Below are 19,834 nucleotides of genomic sequence, written 5' to 3'. Positions count from 1 at the left end.
ATAAGGAATATGAAGATATGATTGGCAGCATAGAAAATAAAGTCTAAAAAAACTCTAGCTCCCAAAAAATAATAAAAATTACATATTACCTTGTAAAAATAAATGTAGACTTTTATAAGGCTTTTAGCTCAGATACACATGATCTGCTGGCTAAACTTCAGCACTAAATATTAGTAATACATGTTATATGGATTAAAAACTGGGAAACTGGTGAGTCTCTAAAGGTAGCTGTCAGTGAGGTTTTCATTCAGTTTTAACAGGATGCTTCAGAGATCAGTACTTCCCCTAGCACTATTCAATATTTTCATCAGGGGTTGGGAAGTAAGTACAAAATTGCTGCTGATAAAATTGGCAGGTGACACAAAGATTGGCAAAGTGGTACCTAATGATGAAGGTGTCAGTCATACCAACTGAACTGAACTGCATAGTAAGCTGGGCCATATTCAAACAAACTACACCTTAGTATCAGGAAGTACAAAGTTGCAATTCAAGGAACAAGGTATGTACATGGAGGTTGAAGGGCCACTTCAACTAAAAAGGTGACTCTAAAAAAGATTTATGGTTCAGTGTAGATAACAACTCATATTGAGCTTGCAGTGCAGAGTGGTGGTAAATCACTCTAATGCAATCAGCAGCTTCATAAGCAAGTGAGTGTTAATGGGAGGTGCAGGATTTCTACTTTTCTATACAGCATTGGTAAAAGTGATACCAGGCTACATCAGAAGTTAACATTGCCTGCATTGAAACCTGTAGTGGGGTTATTAGAAAAGTCTAAGCTCTAGAAAACATCCGAATTTTTGAAAGAAATCTTTCCAGGGGAGAACTAGAAGAATTCGGTTCTTCAGGTAACCTGTTTACAGAACAGTGGTATTTCCACATGGAGAAAATAATGGCTATGACAGCGTTCTGAAATAGATGATCTTGTGGCTGGTGGCTGGAGCCATATGAATGTTAAGGAAAAACTGGTGACAATTTTTTTAGTAGCACTGACAGTTAACCAACAGAACAAAATAACAGTGAAAATCATGGTCTCTTCAGCTCTGGTGTTTTCCCAGTTCAAAAACTTAGTGTCTGTGGGTGAGAAAGCATTTAGTCAAGCATGTCATTGGTCTCAGTTCTGCAATAAAGAGGAAACATTGCAAAAATTATTGGATAACATGAACCAGCTCTCCTACTTTGCCCCTCATGTGCTATGCAGTTTTGACTTTCAGAAGCATCTCTTCTTTCCATCTTTCAGATATTTTAAAAAATTGAGGAAAAGTGGAAGGGCACAAAGAAATTCCTAAATGATTGACCTGCTATAGCAATGTGCTAATAGTCTGGTTTCTGACTAACCTTTTTTTGTCTTGATAGTCATTCAATAACAATTGTATGATAATATTTGAAAAAGACATCCTAAGTAGTAGTATTCTACTCCGCAGTGTTTTTGTTATTGCTGAAAAATAAAACCCTCAAAGTAGATATAACTTAAAAGTGAAAAATGAGGTTTTACATTTTTTTGCTGTCGCTGTTGGCTGTAAATCTGTTATTTAGTTTAATGGAAGATCAGAAGGCGACCATATGGCTTTCCATGAGCTGATTCTGTTTCTGTTTAAAACTTCCAAATTGGCTCGGTCCATGGGAGTAAGTGTCATGCTTCGTTTACATACATAGGAATGATTGATTGAAAATATGCTAAAATAAATACTCTTCACTATCAACTAGGTAGCTTGATTGAATAGATTAGATAAACTCAAAAAGTGTGAATTATTTTTAACTTTTCAAAGAGGTCTAACTATCCGTTGGAACAAATTAAAGACTTCTTTCTAAAAATAGGTGTTTTGCTTACATCAGATGATGACTGATACGCTGACATCTTAATAGTGGTTAATGTAATTTCTGTAACTACTGTTTTCTCTGCTGTAGAATGATTCTGTTTGGAACCAAAGCCAAGCTTATTAAATTAATTTACGGGAGCCCAACCCTTATATATTTGCAAACTCCCAAAATGCATGTTTGTTAATAAATACAAAAAGTGTTGGTGCCCTGTTCTGTACACTTAGCTTTTGAAGGTGTGTCCTCTCCTGCAACCAGTTTAAGGAATGGAGAGACTGGAAAAACAAAAAAAATGTCATTGGAATGGTAATAAAAATAGTGCAACTGTCAGACAATTGCATAGTATAAAATGGCAGATAGTAAGTAATGAAAAACAAATTTATTCGTAATAAAAAAAGAACATCAAAGAGAACGTCTCACAAAGTAAAAGGTGATGAGTCACTTCATGATGAAAGAGATAGTAAAAGTATGAATGCAGTTTATAAGACATTAGCAATCCCACCTCTAAGATGCAAACAAATCTTGACTATGCAGCATATTCTTGTAGTGGATAAGAAAATATTCTGAATTTTTTTTACAAATACACAAGTCATAAACACTTAGTAATCTACTTCAGAAAGCTTTAAATTGAAGAACCATGTAAAACCTCCTTGTGCCCTACCTTCATGATATAACCTGCATGTAGTAGTCTCATGGGAATTTCAGAAGCTCATCAATATTTGTTAATCTGCAAGTTCCTGATGAAAGTGGTATGTAGTATTTCAGCACACCTGAAGTAGCAGAATCATTAAGTACCACTTTAAAAATTCAAGATTATAATATTTTCCCTCACACACAGAAATAAGAAAATATTATGAAAGCTGTGGAAAAAAAAAAAAAAGGAAAGGAAAAAAAAATAAATAGCCTTTTGGATCTACTATTACCTTTTTTTTTACCTGCCTGTCATAAACCTGGAATAGTTTTTTAAAAAGTATAGTATATTAACAAAAATTTGCAACCAAAAGCACAAATTTTAGACATTTGTGAAATGGAAGTATCTTAATCATCATATACAATCAAAAATTAAAATTAATTGTTACTATGTCATTAAAATAAAAAATGAACTCGGGACCAGAAATGTCTGCATTGTACAGCTTTCTCAAGAAAAAGTAACTTCCTAGGATGGAACAAGAAAGGTCAGGGCAATGTTTCTCCTCAGCAGGCCAAATGGAAAGATAAAATTGTTCCAAGAAAGGAGCAGAAGACTAAGCAGAATATCTCCTGTAAGATTTCAGCTCTAATTTGGCCAAGGGTGGGAAAAAAAAATAAAAATAAAAATAATAAAATAAAATAAAAAAGATGTGATGCTAAACATTTTGTCCCAGTTTCCTTTAAACAAGAAAATTAGCCATCTAAGGAAGGATCCCTTTTCAATTCTGGAAGAAAAGAGGAGGGCAATTTTTCTCAGATGCCCATCTCTGATGAGACAAATCCCTCTCTTGGGTCTCTGTTTCACTCTGTGGACTATAGAGGGAGCTTGAATGATTAGTTTAAGCTTGATGACAGTTAAACATATAGACAGCTAAAACCAGGTGGGATGAACCCTACACATTGCTTACAGCCTATCACCTCCAGCTGCACAGAGGGAAGAGGAGCATCTGCCTACAATGGAGTCCAGGTCCTGACAGGCTTACCTGGTGGTAGAAATGAAAAGCCTTATAAAGGTTGATGTACTGGACACAGAAGATGGAACAATACCGTCAAGTGTTGCACTTGGTTTCCATTTTTTAAATGAATTAATTTTATTTTTTTCCCATTTTTCATCTATTAATAGCCACAAATACCAGTAAAGGTGGGAAGCTGCTCTCCTGATTCATTTTCACTTCTTGACTTTGCTTTATGTGACTCTGTCAGAGAGACATGAGAAGCTACCCTACGCTATAGTAATATTTCCAGCTATGCCTATGGGTATTCTTCACTTTTGAGCAAGGTTTGGCAGTAATAAAGCATTACTCATTTCCCTGCTTGCATTCTCTGAACCACAAGAGCAAACATATAGTCAGTGATAGCTCTGCTCAAATGTTACTGTATTAAATAAGTCAGCATGGCTTGCATATATTATCCCATCATGGACAAGGGGAAAAATATTCTTGGGAACTGTGAGGATATAAATTAAATGCAGAGTTTATTTTAATTGCTTCAAACTAATAAATAAATAATTTTTGGTTATGATGATCTCACACTTTTTAAATATAGAAGGTTCTTTAACCTGTCTCAATTTTATACCCATCGATAAAGATATAGAGATACATAGCTCACAAACATATATGCATAGTGTATATTTGTAAACACACATGTATATATCTGTAATATTCTCTCTTCAAACATTTTGTTCTTACCACATAATTCACAAAATTTTACATGGAAGACATTTGTTACCTTAATTCAGTGTCTCCCATGAGAAAACATAATTAAAAAATCACTGCCGTATAACGCTCTGAACATTGAGATTCCTTCCGATTTGTAAAATTGGGAAAAATTTCTCCTTGAGAGCAAAAAGGCAAGCTGATTAAGTCAAAGAGGTGTTATAAACCCCAAGGGAAAATAACGTGCTTTATTTTTGAAGTATTCCCAGCAGAAGTCTGGGAAATCTTACATGTCCTCTCACCACGATCCATCATTATAACTTAGCTGTTTGCAAATCCTCAGCAGGTCATCATATTTTACACTTGCTAACCATGTAAACACAACTGGGGACTCCTAATTACTGTAGATAATCTCAAAAACTTTTCTACTTCTGTAAAGCATACAGAAAAGGCTTTACAGGGAATAGACTGCTACCCATGTCGTGTTTTGCTCATGTATATTTGTATACCTGTCACTTTTCTGGATCTCTGACTGCAGATGTAAAGCATCTTTTTCATATACATATAATAGGTCATAACAACCTTGGAGATGCTTGGTTCTTGTTCTGCATACAGCAGGTGGGTTTGCTGTGCTTTTGGTAAATTGTTTAATCAAAGTGCTTCATACTGAAGGGTCCATGAATAAATATTGTAAACATCATCAGGGGAAGTGATTTATATTTACTTCAATTTTTCAAGGAGAAAACCTAGATTATCTTGAATTAGCATCTGAAGCTTTGGTATATGAGGGTTTGTCAAGTATATTTAGGAGTGCATCATGTACAAAAAAGACAGCAGTTTCTCACTTTTGAAGGTACGTACTTCCCAAAACAGAGTAACAAAATGTTTGTTATTTATTCTTTTGTTTAGATGAAATTTACAACAGTACATTTTATGATCTGGCTGCTGGAAACACACGCTCAGAGGTGTCTCATAGTAACCAGTGCCACTGAATAATTGAATTTTTCTGAATGATAATTCCGAGCCACACCAAAGCAGATTGTTCTTTCCCCAGAGGGGATGATGGCATGGACAGACCTGGAGCAGAGATCCCAGGGGAAGCCCCATAGGGCCAGGTTATCCAAGCCAGGAGTAAGGGTGCAGATGAGGGCAGGCACAATGAGATACCACGGTCCCAGCAATGACCTCTTCTGCACAAATTCCAAGGCCTTATTGGGAGCACTGACCATCAGGCATCTGCAGGACCCAGGCATGGGGAAAATTAATGGGAGGGTGAGAGGATAGTGGCTGTTGTTCTGTCCCCATAGGGACAGCCCTGCTGTCATAGGCAGCCTGTGCCTCTGCCTAAAGTTTGCCTGCATGTATGCATGTATGACTTTGCACAGAATGGTCCCTGGCTATTATTTATTTAATTACTGGGTTGCAGAATCAAGGCTATGGCAATTATCACTTCTTGTAAGAACATTTTAGGGAAATAGGTGACTATACATTTATTACACATTCATGCCTTACCAGGGTAATAGTTTAATCCGATCAAATATGGGGTGTGAGGCATGGTGCGTGTCAGGACAAGAAGAAATAGTTTACTATTGACAGATCAGATTTACTTTACTAAGCTGCTGGATACATTCTTGTAGGTAGAGAATGGGTTAGCACAGGAGACTGCTACATCATTTCTCAAGTAACTACACTGAAGAGATCACATTTTTAATGGCAAGTATTGCGCTAACAGTCACATTTTAGTTATTCTCAGATAATTTTCATGATGTTGAGAGAAATTTATATGGAATTTATAAGGAATAGATCTGCTGATCTATTATCTGTGGTTTCACATTATGATTTTTGTGGTAGGAGAGCTTGTTTTAGAGATTCTTTCACCCTTCTTCCCAGTGGAGGTTACTGTCACCTTGAATGCATTCACCATATATGCATAGAAATATACATACATTGAAATATCTGTATATATCCGTGTGTGTGTGTGTGTGTGTGCAAGTATATGGAACATAAATGAGTATTTGTATGTTTATATATTAATATGTGTGCATGGATATTTGTGTGTTAAACTAGAACTGTGACATGATATCTTGCTTGTTTCTGATAGGCAGAAGAGACAGGACAGTAGCTTGTACAGAGGAGACAGAATGTGGTAGGATTAAGCTATGGAAGCTGGGGGGATGGAAGGCCACAAAATCTGTTCAATTAATTTTGCTGCTGGGTGATTCATAATGCACACTCTTTTAAGGGGTTTATATAGCATGGAACACTTGCAGCAGTCACACACATGCTCAGAGGACACCCTATGAGTTTTATAAGGATTGTTCTTGTTGTAAAACATATCGACATTCTGGGCCAGATTCTGTTTTTCAAGTACCTGTCTTTCTGCAGTGATTCAAGAGAGCTATTTATATGAATGATAGTGGCAGAATAAGAATCTATCTGCTTCTTCATCTGCCTTTCTTTTCAGCTCAGGAACAGAAACTTCAGCATTAAGATTTTGCTGTGTTCAAATCTGCCTGTAATGAAAAGATTTATATTTGCATTTAGAAATCCAGAGACATATGGTGAATGTGAGAGCTGGTCAGCAATCAAGAGCAATTGATTCAGGTTTGGCCTATCAATTAAGTGGAAGAGCAGTTTATATCTTTTTTTTATATATTTATTATTATTTTATTTTAATCCTGGGACTTCACTGGAATATTATAACTCCCTTAACCATGTCCAAAATATGTAACTTGTACCCAAAAACTGTGGTGCATTAATCTACTAGTTCATCTCCTTTAAAAAGGAGTTCCAGTTCATCTCCTTTTTCATAAATATATTTGGGGTCCTACTTTTTTCCAACCTCACCAGAAGTATCCTTATTTGGAGTAATCTAATATGTACAGTGGTATTTTCATACACAGTCCAATATCTGCTTTGAATAGCCAATACATAATCCATGATGAGCAGTATGGCTGCACAGCAGCTACAGTTAAGTGACTTAGTATTGAAGCATTTTCTTACACACAGTAGAGAGGCAAGTTAATAAGAGTTCCCCCCTATTTTTTTTTTCCCAGAGGAAGGGGGATGGGAGGGAGCTGTGGAGGAAGTCTATGTTGCTGCACCAAAAAACCCACAACAAAACAAAACATCCAACAAACCCAAAATAAAAACAAAAAACCCAACAATAAACATCTTAAAAAAAAAAAGAAAAGGAAAAAAAAAGATAAAAGCTGCTTCCTTTTCCACATTTTTAGCTTATGTCTTTTGGATTCATTCCCTACCTTGTGTCAGTTTTCTGTACTGACAGCAATTCTTGTACACAGTCGCATGGCAAGATTAACTTTAAATCCTCCCCTCCTCCTTCCCCCTCCAGCCCCTGCTTGTCATTGTCTGCTCTTGAGTAAGCAAAGTGAATGTGGTCAGGGCAGCGTGGGACTGTCTTTTTCCATTCTCAAGGGCAGCCACCCTTCTCATCAGCAAATCCATGCTAGCTGCTAGAGCTTCATATATTAAACTGATTTTCAGTCGCGATGTTAGTTTCTTACTGGTGAAGCACTCATAATAATAACACTTTACACCTTGTACTTCAGCAGTCCATTCTAAACACTAATTTAGCCTCACATCCCTCTCAGAGGTAGGTCAGTATTATCCCACCATATGAATGGGAAAGGAGAAACCCACAGAGGTTAAGTGACCTATTCGGAGTCATGCAAGAAATGTGTAGCAATGCAGAGAACAGAAAACAAAGCCCTCCTGGCTCACAGGCTTGAATGCAGTTGGAAAAATTATCAGGTAATTAAATGTTACTTCTGATTGTGTTATTAACCACAAAGAAACAAGAAGACAAAAGGTGTGTAACGCTCTGTGTCAAACTTTCAGAAATAGTCAGTTGCCATTTTTATTTGATCATAGTTCCTTTGTTTTGTTTGACTTTTACTTTACTCATTTTCTTTCACTTGTCCTTTTGTTTTCTTTTGGCAGTAGATATTTTAATTATTAAATTCCTTGTTTTCCTTAAGCATGCCAATTCTCTTAATCATTATGTCTTGTTACTTCTCTCTTTTTATCTGATTTCTAATCCCTATCAATACCTTGTTTCTGATTTGAAACTCATATATTTATTCATATTTTCTGCCTGTCTAATTCTTCATTGTGTATTGATCCCTAGCTTTGGTATCTACCACTGGCTGTTGAATTCCTCTTCAGTATACTTTAACTTAATTATATTTGTTGCCTCCAGTTTCTTTCTGCCAATTTGGACTGACATAATTAAAAACTAAAAAAATGTAACTCTGTAGAGTCTGTAATGTCTGCATAGAAGATTAACCTTTTTTTTAAAACTTTATTATACTTCTGTTTCTCACAGGAACTCTTAGAGGACTAATGAAACTTTTGGATATGATATTATATTATTATTAGAAAGTGTTTATAGTATTATATCTTCTTTTTGAAACAAAGCCTGTTCATTCCTAAGAAAATGGAACACAGTTTCTTTATATTCAGCTTTCATGTCTTAAAAAAAATATATTTTGCATGAGTCTATGGGCTTTACCTGTTCATCATGTTTTATTTATTTGCACTTAAAGAACAACAGTTAAGAATTGTTATGAGTCAGAAATCACATTCATGTCTTTCTAATTTGGCTAACATTTTATTTCACTAGTATCCCATGAGAGTTCCAGAACTGAACTTTTTGCTAAATGTACTTCCTTTTTACTTAGGTCAAATTTTTCATTGCTTCACCTTCTACTTTTGATGCCAGGTACAAGAAAAAGCATGTTTCTGGTTGTTTTTTTTTCATGTGTATACACTTTTTGGGTTTAGCTGTTCTTTTCAGTCTTTTTATATGATGATCAACTCCTGTCTTACACAGATTGCCCAGATTTTCCCTATTTCTTGTAAAGTGAGTTTTTTCCAAGCCCCTCCATCCCTTTGCTTCTTAAAAAAAAGGAAAAAAAATAAAAGGGTGAAGACATGCATAATTCTATGAGCATAAGATTGTAATGACATTACGTAAACTATTACTTCCAGTAGCAATCACTATCTTTCCATTAATGCAACTCAAAAGCTTGTCCGTTTCCTTGACCCTAAGAGAAAACCATGTGCAAAGCCAAGCTTAGATGCCCAGTATTCCAGTCCTAGTCCTCCACTGAGCTCACTAGGTTATGACTCATATTAACCAAGATCTCAAAGAGATAGTCATTAGTTCCAGCTGGTACCTAAATATAAAAAACTGTTCTGCTCCAATACAGGGATGAGTTTATGGCAGATGTGTCGGGTACGTTCCGCCATCAGCCCCCAAAGACAAAACTCCCCATTGATTGCGTGTGGAGCATCCCTCAGCAGACTGTTGGCAAGCTATGGCTCCCCAGTGATTCCACAGTGGAAGAAATTCAAGGAATTTTTCTCTGACCACAGAATTTATGAGGCCACACAAAAGTCCTGCATGAGCGGCAGGGAGCAGGGAAACAGCTCAGAGCCTGTTGGGTGTCTTCCTTTCTTTTTGTTTTGTTTGTTCTCTTTTGCAACTTCACATGGGAAGAAAGAAGAGCTGAGAGGGAATTCTGGAAAGTTTTCAGCTCTGGCCTATCTCTGCTTCCACTGAGATATAGGGATAAACTCCTTCTATCCTCAATGGGAACTGAGGCAAATGCTGAGTGTTTTGTCATTGTTACAGAGGGGGGGTTTGGTACGTTTGAATATGCTAATGTTCAGTTCAATAGAATTTTTAATAATACATGTTTAAAATGCATTTTGTGCTGCTATAAAACAGCATTTTGTTCAAGATTAAAACTTTGCTTTTATGCCAAAGAAGAAAGGTTGTTGTTGCCTACAGGGTGTGAATTCATATCCAAAGCACACAAGATGTTTGCAGCTACCTTCTTTAGTGGTAGCACTACTTTACTCCTATATATTACTTCCATCACAAGCCCTCAAACTGTTTTCAAGCAATGTTTCCCCACCTGTAATCTGCAGAATATTTGTGATCCAAGAAACATTCAAAGTAGTCAGAAAAAGACTGTAATTCTGCTCATCTTCATTACTGTATGACTGCAGTGGAGAAACATGTTACAGAACAAATGTTACATGCACTCATTTTTACATACCTGAGCAAGAAAACAAAGCAGAGTGAAAAATACAAGTGAGAAAGAGATACATCAAGTTTAATCTTCCTTTTATTTAATTGCAAATGAAAATCACTGCAGCAACACTAGACATGATGTACCTAGTATCTCAGATTTTTTGCTTTTCTGAGGTTAGTCCAGTATAGTAATAAAAGTATTGAGTAGCAGTTCTCTTAAAAATATAAATCAATGTATTTATCCCAATTTTACAAGTGCCAGTAATGGAATTCAATACAAGCATTAGCTAGAGATGCATCTAAAGAGTACATGTTTTAGACATACCTATTAAATGGAAATAGGACTGTTTTCACAGTTTAAAACTTGTATTTAAAGCAGCATTATGAGGATAAACAAATACGTGTGCATTTCAGTACTATTTTTGCAGTCAGCCACTGTGTTTTATAGCTACAGGCTCATAATTTATTCCACTTAACCTCAGGCATTCTCACTGCAGGGCTGTGTGAGGAACAGAGCCACTGCAGCATATGGGTCTGCTGCATCTGGCAAGCTGATATAGAAGAGGTGAGGTCTGTGCCCCCAGGTCCATCCAGCAGTGTGCCTGAGCATGTATTCCCAGTAGGTACACACACCCATACACCCTATGCATATATACATGTACACAGGGCCAGCCACGTGGATCAACCCAGACAGAAAACACAGCACTCATGCAAACACAAACAGCCCCAGCGGCCTCACCCCGTTCCCCTCTCTGGCTGAGCAGAATGAAAGGCAGTGGAAACCACACATGGATATGGGGAATATGGTACAACACTCTAGCAGACAGCCCATACAAAAGCTGCCGCTGGATCCCAGTCTCTTCAGCTGCTGGCACCTGGACTAATGTGCCCTCTGGGTCCTCAGTCCCATTATAGGAGCCATTACAGACCTCCTCACTCACAGATACACACACAAAGAGGATAACCCCAAAAACTGGGCTGCAACACCTAACCCAACCAGTAGCTGGTTTCTGGGGTGCTTAGTGTTCCATCTGGCTCACACTCAAGAGTCACATATGTGGAGATGGCTCCTCCTGGTACTCACTTGGGTGACATACTCCTCTAGACCCTCTATGCCCACTTTTCTGTACCAGAGATTCACATATTCTCACTAGAGTTCAAATGTTTCACGTCTGCAAATGCTGCTCCTATATAGTTGAATTTCTTCCTTATCAGTCGCTAAGTCTTTAAAAAAATCCAGAATAAACATCACACACATATAAGAATCAAAAGTGCCATCTGCTTTGGTGCTGTGTTGCTTTTTGATGTGTCAAGAAGGTGATTTTTTTTTTTTTTCTTCTGAAAGATCAATAGTATCAGGATATGCACTTAAATATGTTACAGGCTTGGCAAGTCTAAACAGGGATGTTTTCACAGTTCAGTGTTTTATTTGAAACATTATATATGGGATGTTAGACAAGTCTTCATGGATTTCAGGAGGATTAGTGTAATCAGTGTTACATTTTATAGTTTTGCTACTTAAGCTTACATCCTCAGACAGCTCCCGTCCAGGCAATAAGGAGATGCATGCATTTTCTTTTAAATAAGAATCCAGTTTATATTTCTCCTTATCCAGTAATATGTGCCAGTAGGTTTGAACCTGCTTCTCACACCTGTGAAAAGCCAGTTGTTCAGGTAGTCCCAGGAAATAAAGATAATGAGATGACTTTTAGAGGTAAAAGTTCACCCATAATTATAAGACATCCCAATATATTGCTTGATTCAGTCTTGAATCAGAAGGTAAAAACTACTGTTATTTTTAGTTTTTCAAATTAATTTTAATTTTTTCTCTGTTGCTCTTGATGGTCTTGTCATATTTTATTGTTTTAATTCAATCATTATTCTCTTATTAAAATCTCATTTTTATTGTTTTTATTTTCTTGAGTTTTGCTTTCTTTTGACACTGCATTCAAATGCCAGATATCGTTGTTAAATATGAATTCAAAAGTGACAGAAATCAAGTGTGTCAAGGCCACAGGAAATATATGTGGGATTTGTAGTACAGTCTTGAAGGAAATTCACATAATGTAATAAGAAAATTCTCTGCGTCCTGAACCTTGGGTTCATATAAATGCCATCCAGGGCTGTTTCCATCATTGTTATATACTTTCCTTTAGCACAGTCCTTGTTTTCATAGTAATGACAGCCTTGTCATTACAGTACAGACCACGAAATAACAAGGTTTGTATTCCACTGCTTTCTCTTCCATACATCCTTGAATAAGTCACTGAGATCTATTTGATAATATGGTCAAGAAGCATATGGTTACTTTGGTTTGAGGATTCAGTCTGAAATCCTACTACTCCATTATCTGAAATTTATGAACACTTTTAGAAAAAGCCTTAGCTTTCTTTTTCTGATTTTCTTGCCAGAAACAGAAAGGTGGTATATGTACAGTGAAGTTCCAAAAAGCTATTTTTCTGGATATGAAGACAATTATATTATTTTCTGTTTCAAAGATTTTGCTCAAAATCTGTACTATTGCTCAAAATACAAAGTGCTATATTTTTAATAAATACAAAAAAATGTGTTACCTAAATCCACATCTACTGGTTAATTTCAGGTATTAAAAAGACTTCATCTTAAAACTGTTAAAGAAACCTATCAAACTTCCATAATGCTAGTATCAATTAATTATTTGATTCCAAGAAATAATTTACTCTCATAATTACCTCTTCTATAAACAAGAAATTGAGACATTTTAAAAAAAACCTTTATAAATCTTTCCATTAGATGATGCTAGATCCCAGTTCAGTTCTATAATACTGTGTCAAGAGCCCAAGGTTAATTTCTCTCTTATGGCTTGACTGGAGAAGGTGGACATATTCTGTTCAATGTCAGAAACACAAATTAGCATGACTGGGCACAATCAATAATTTGTGCTAAGAAAAGCTCAAGGCAAGGATAAAAGACTGAAGGTATGCAGACAGAATGAAGTAGGAATCTTAGTTTGTTGCTCTTCGGTGTTCAACTTTTAAAATCAGCATAACAAACCCTATAATGTACAGTATAGAATATGATTTAGATAGATAACTATAGACCTCAGAGAAGAGAAGCTGAGAAACATCACACGTGGCAGAGTGAATGAAGAGGGTCTGGATGTTTCGTGATCTGGTGATAAAATCTTCATAATTTTGTACAGTAACAACTAGAATCCAGCAAAGGTCGATCACTTAAGTAGGGTCAGAGAACATGCAAAGAGAGGCTACTGTAAAAGTTTGGAAGACCCTTACAAGCTATGTTTTTCATATCATTTCCATGAATCCAGATGAATACATGAGCTTGGTCAAGTAAGGTCCCATTTTCCTGTATGCTTCTAAAACATCAGTTTTAGTTTTTATGTCACTAAGCTTGATTTCTGCAAACTCATCCCATACTGTCTCTTGCTCAGATTGTCCAGCCTTGCCATGTCTAATTCCTACCAACAAATTAGTGGTGAAGTTTTTTTCTCTCAGTGGTGAGTCAGAGCATCCAAGCTCATGTCACATGGCCTCGAAAATCACAGACACCCTGACACAGCTTCAGGGACTGATGCCAGCTTCATGTTCCTTCACAGTACTCAGTACCTAACTTTGAGAACATATAACTCAGACATGGACACACAGCATGGGTAACTGGACAAGGAAATGACCTTCCAACTAACCTTAACTTCCCCTAACTTCCCTCTCTTTTTTTTTTTTGGTTGGTTGGTTGGTTGGTTGGTTGGTTTTTTGAGAGGAAAGAAAAGTATGGAAATAATGAGGTTTTAAAAAATGTTAATTGAGATTTTCATGGAAGCAGAGAAGAAATCAGTGGACAAATTGAGAGCAAATTTGACATTTGAAATCTGGTGGTTTTTTTGAATTTTGGAGCTTCTTATAGAATGTGACTGGAAGGAATTGGTTATGAAGCACTTATATCATAGCAACATGCCAGAATATAAAGATCACCTCTCTCTCCAGAAATCTATCAGCAAAAAAATCATCTATACATAAAAGTCTGGTGGGATTTTGAGGGGTTTTGTGTAGGGTTTTTTTTTTCCCCCCAAGTCACATTCTTTTCTAAGATTAAAGGCAAAGGTTTTGAATTGTTATTTGAACTGACCCCCAGCATGTAAATGTTATGAGTCCCGTCAGAAAATGGAGAACTGGCAGTGTCATAAAACCAGAGTAAGGTCTCACTGGACCAAAAAATAGATAAGCCATTTCTCAATACAGCACTCAATACAGCTCAATACAAACAGAAAACTTTAGCATTTCTTTTAATTAAAATATTTTAATTTTTTATTAAAATATTAAAAATATTTTAACATCTTTAACTTAATACATTTTTAGCCCATGAAAGCTGAACTTAAGTTGATATTTTGCCTGCATCTAAGCCTCCCATATGATAAGGTAAGAAAGAAGGATTTTCATAGTTATTATGCAACAAAATCCAATGGAGAAGCTCCAGGAAAGGTTATCTTTTCAAAGCCTCAGATTACACAGCTGTGAAGAGACTAATTTTGTTTACACATTTTTAAGTATTTCTAAACTTGAAAAGCAGAGCAGCTTGCATTCTGTTAATATCCATGTTTTCAGTGTACCTGTCCTTGTGTCCCTTGTGTCTGCATGTCAGATGTCTAAAGAGGAGCCAGCCAGGAGGTAGCACCATGTCTATAGACACATGTACGTGTGTTCTTATACACTGCAGAGTTAAAAAGTGTAAATACCCCTTAAAAAAGTGTAAATACCTGGGACAGAGCGGCCTCCCTGCTGTGTGTAAATACTAGGTAGTGTCAGTAAGTTCAGTTTGCTGGAGGGATTTATTTTGTTTTAAGAGATCAAGATTGACTAAAAATATCACTTCAATGCCTGGAAAAAATAGCCTTTCATAGCTGGAATATTTTATAAAGACAAGTGTTTGTTTAGTGATGCTTTGTGAAAGTCCAAGACGTAGAGAACCATCTGGAAACATTTGTCCAAATATATATATTGATAAATTTAGAGCAAGTTTTTGCTGCCAAATGTTCCTCCTTGACAAAATATTTCCATGATAACCAACAGAAGGACCTCTTTATCCAGTAAAAATAATAAATAAACAAAAAGCTGTATCACATAAAACCACTCAAGTTTCTCTTCCTGGACATGTGAATCTCACCATCCAGACCCTAGTGAGGTGAATTATGTCTTTGAAATAACTCAAAATGCAGTAGGCACAACAGAAGACATTTAAATGCATATTTGTTACTTTTTTATATAGACAATATATATACTTTTTTATATTGCTGTTACAATTCATTCCTTTGTCTCTCTTTTTTGGTTAAGGTCATTTTCAAAAAGGAGGCTTGTAAATCAAAATGAACACTTCCGTGCCTATGAATTAGCATCTGTAGACTAAGATTTAAACTTATTTGAAATGAAGTAGAGGAATTTTGAGACATTTCTTTTGTCATTTCTGCCCACAGATTAGTTCATTTACAGCAACAACTGCTAAAAAGTTAACTCCTTCTCTTATACCTTACAGCATTATGATTCAAAGCCTTTCATGAAAGCTGTTATTTAAATCTGTCCCATTCAAAAAAGACACCGAGCAATGATCTTTTATATCCTTATGAAATACTGTTACCATGAAGATACTGATCAAAATGATGGTAGCTTTTTTCTCCTCCATAAATTTATGGCTCTGACTCAGAAAAAAGAAAAAGTTCTGCCTTAACTAATCCTGAAAACTCTTTGGGAACATACTTTTGGGAACATAGTCAGAACCATATTTTTATCACAGTCAAAAAATAATTCAGTTTTAATTCAAGTTTTTGAAGGACTTTCAAAGTCCTTAGAAAGACTTATGAGATTAATGACCTTTAGATCAATCTAGAGAAGTGAAAGACTGTTCTTACTATTAGTGAATTAGCTAATCTAGAAGACTAAAATAAATCTTGAAAGATTTTTCACTTCTCAGGGCTTTTCAAAGGTAATAGTACTGTTTTGTATTTCCACTGAATGTTTATTTTGTTTATTTTTAGTATTTTTAGACAAAAAATATTAGCTGTGGTCAACAGACTTCTGACTGCATCTGTAGGATCTCTGGTCATCCAAGATTTTTGTGTATTTATTTCAATAGGTGATTGGTCCAGATGTGTGCTGGAAGTCTTTGATACATCTCTGATAGAATCACAGCATTTTGCTTTATGTGCAGCTTTGACAGCAAAATTTCAACTTAACAGAAATGACTGAAAAAAAATGCAACCAAAACCAGACCTTAGGTACCATTTTAATCCAAGGTTCTTTAATTGAGTCCTTCTCAGGGGTAAAGAAGGAAAAAGATTCATATTGCCCAATTTCCAGATGTTTAAAAATCAGTTGTCTGAGTTATTTACTTCATTCTCCCTTTTATAATCAATGGAGATAAGCAGGTAACTCTGAAGAGCAATTCATCTTCTTCTAAGGTAGGAAGGATAAATGCCTTTTAGTTGTGCCTATTTCTCTCTGCTGACTTTGTGGGTAGTAAGGGATGACTAACTCAGATGAAAAATTTTTAGATGTCTAAATTTAAGTGAGATGAATCCCACCCAGTAAGTATAAACATCCTTTTCTTCCTGTTTCATATCTTTTTCAAGGACTGAATGGTAATGTTTCCCTCTGATGGAAATTAGTAATTAGGGATGTGTGTGTGTGAAATAAGAGTGCTACTGACATTTTTATATGGGTGATCTTCCCTCTCTTTCTCACACTCTCAAGGAATCAGCTCTTTACAATCTCTCCCCCCTCCTTCCTTAGTGGTCCTGCAACACCCAAAAAATATGCATTCCTCACCCAACAGGATTATCAGGTGGAAATAGATGCAGAAGTGAGAGATAAAGGAGATGGACCACACAAAATATGCAGTGCAAAAGAAAAAACCCTGCTTGTTTTTTGTCCTGAAATCTGAGAAGAAACACTTGCTTTTTGAAGGAGGTTATATACCTACCTAAGGCATGGAGGCTGTATGCAAGGCAGGACCTGCTTGGGTCGTAACATCTACATGAGGCTGGCACCTGAGGTTTTTGGGACACGTGCAGATAAATTGAGGGAAACTGAAGGGTTCCTCTCTACTTGTCTCTTCCAGATGTAAATACATTTCCAAAAGAGATCTTTTAAAAGATCCCAATATCTAATAGCAGAAATGACACTTACTGAATGCTATATTATTTTACCCATATTTAAATACTTTACTAAATCTTAAAAAGGTATGCAAACAGGAATGAATAAGAAACTACATACTGTTGCAGATAAATGGTTCATTTTGAACAGTCTGAGTTATTTGACACTAAAAGTCTAATGATCTCTTTGTTTCAAATTTGTTGCTTTAAAAAATAAATTGTTATGACATTTAATTTGATGCCAAAAGATGGAATTTACACAATGACAATGTACAATTCATTCTTTTTCCTTGCTGTTTTTATAGGAGCACTAATTCCCTATTAATGTTTTTAATAAAATACCAAATCACTATTATTATAAGGACATTATCATTATGCCAATAGTACTATAAAAAGAGTCTCATCTCTGATATGTATGTTAAATAAGCCCAGTGGGAAAAGAAATGGAGGCCAAATCGCTGCTCTATGTCAAATGAAATCACCTGGGTGACCTTGTAAGAATGCCTAAGACCATGTTCCAGGACCTGTGACTTACTGAGTAGTAGGGCTGCATTTAGGTATTATTAATATAACGTTTTTAATAAAGTTGCCTGACTACGGTCAATTTGCTCTTCTGAGTCTTTCAAAAAAAATTTCCATAATTACCAAAGATCATGGGCCCTAGGGCTTAAAAATGACCTCTTGTTTGTTTTCAGTGAAAAACAGTAGAGGCAGGCAATCAATTTAAATCAATATTTTCAGTAGAATTAAAGAGAGAATTTACCAGAATGCCTTCTCATTCTTGCCTTTTTGTATCTGGGGCACAAAGTGCACTTGAATATCTGCAAACCCACCTCCTCACAACTGTAGCAAGGGGTGCCAATTAAATCTAAGCAGGCTGTAAGGAGTCCAGATGCACTGCTGGTCAGCTTGAGGAAAGGTTTTTTCTCTGACTACAATGATAACAGTAGTTTTGCATTGCACAATCTGCTTACCAGGTCCTCAGTTTGACTAAGTGCTGAGATTTTCCCCCCAGAAAAACCCAAATGCTTTCTTTTTTGTAAGTAACCCAGCTACAACATTGCACTATACCTCTCAGGTTCTAAACCAAAAGTCTCAGTTCTGTTAGACACTATGTCTCAGCAACTTCTTTAGGACTCACTGAAACCAGAGGTGAAGTGGGAAGTGAAAAACTCGTCCAGTCTTTAGCAACAGTATTTCCTGTACTTAAACTTCTACTTTTTAAAGTTTTCATCTTCTTTTAACAGTTTCCTGCTGCATCCTAAAATAAGTTATTATGAAGGGGGGAAAAGAAAGAATTCAGCCAGTTGAAATTATGGTCAAAATTTAAAATTAATTGTCCTATTCAGTATTGAGGAATAACTAACAAATACTCAACTTAATTATTCAGTATTCCAAAATGTCCTTTGAATAATGATGGCGCTCTAGGGCCTTGAGTTTAGGCCATTAAAGTGCCCTTTCTGCCCAACCGTGCAATGAATGCTTCAGGGAGACTCCTATTTTTACTGATTAGCAAACCTCTATAATCTATTTCAGAATACAAGTGACATCTTTCTTTGAGTATCCAGGACCCATGACCTCAGGGAGATGTGCTGTGTCACAGGCTTGACTGATAGAAAGGCAATATTCCTCCTTCAGACTCTAATTGGAACTACTGAGTGCAGCTGAAGAATTGAGCAACTCCTTATTATTCCCTTTAATGGCCTTTTTGCATTTACAAATCATTTATCAGAATCATCCCCAAATGAAAAATTATAATAATAGCAAAGATATTTGGCACAATATGTTTGGCTTGTTATCCAAAGGCTTTGTACTAAGGCATCGAAGTACAGGGGATGATGTCATAGCCTGGAGCTGGTGCAAAAGGGGAATCATTCTTAATTTCTGGCTGACTTCCCAGGCTTTCTCATGGTCTTCTCCTACCGGAATCTGTCACAGTGCTTTCTGTCACAGTTGTAAAATACTTTCGGAGAAACATAAAGTTTTTATGAGAAGAATGATAAAAAGCGATGACTTATTCTAGGACTGGGGGTTAATATTTGCACTTGTGGGCTGGCTTTGAGAATTAAAAATAAAAAGGTTAAGGAAGAAAGTCAGAGTCCTTTATTTCCCCTTGCGGTTATACAGAAGCAACAGCTGCACAAGCTGAGCATGGTTGGTCTATTGGTGGGTAGACTCCACTCGTGATGATTTCCCCTTTAAATTTAAAACAAAACTAAAAATAAATTTTAAAAATGAAAATTTTTAAAAAAAGGAAAAAAATTCAAACAAAAATCCTGTCTTTAAAATGACAGTGTATTTTATTTCAAATTCAGGCACTGGTGACGAAAGATCACCCAGCTGTCAAAGACACTGGGTATACCAGCTCATGCCTTCTGGCTTAACTCACACAGCAGCCTGTACAGAATGACTTATTCTTTTTTAACAAACAGGACTGTCTCAGAGACAGAATACTTTTCCTCTGTGTGTTTG

This window comes from Calypte anna, chromosome 3, assembly GCF_003957555.1.
Source record: "Calypte anna isolate BGI_N300 chromosome 3, bCalAnn1_v1.p, whole genome shotgun sequence".
Classification (NCBI taxonomy): Eukaryota; Metazoa; Chordata; class Aves; order Apodiformes; family Trochilidae; genus Calypte; species Calypte anna.
Note: the sequence above shows the minus strand (reverse complement) of the source record.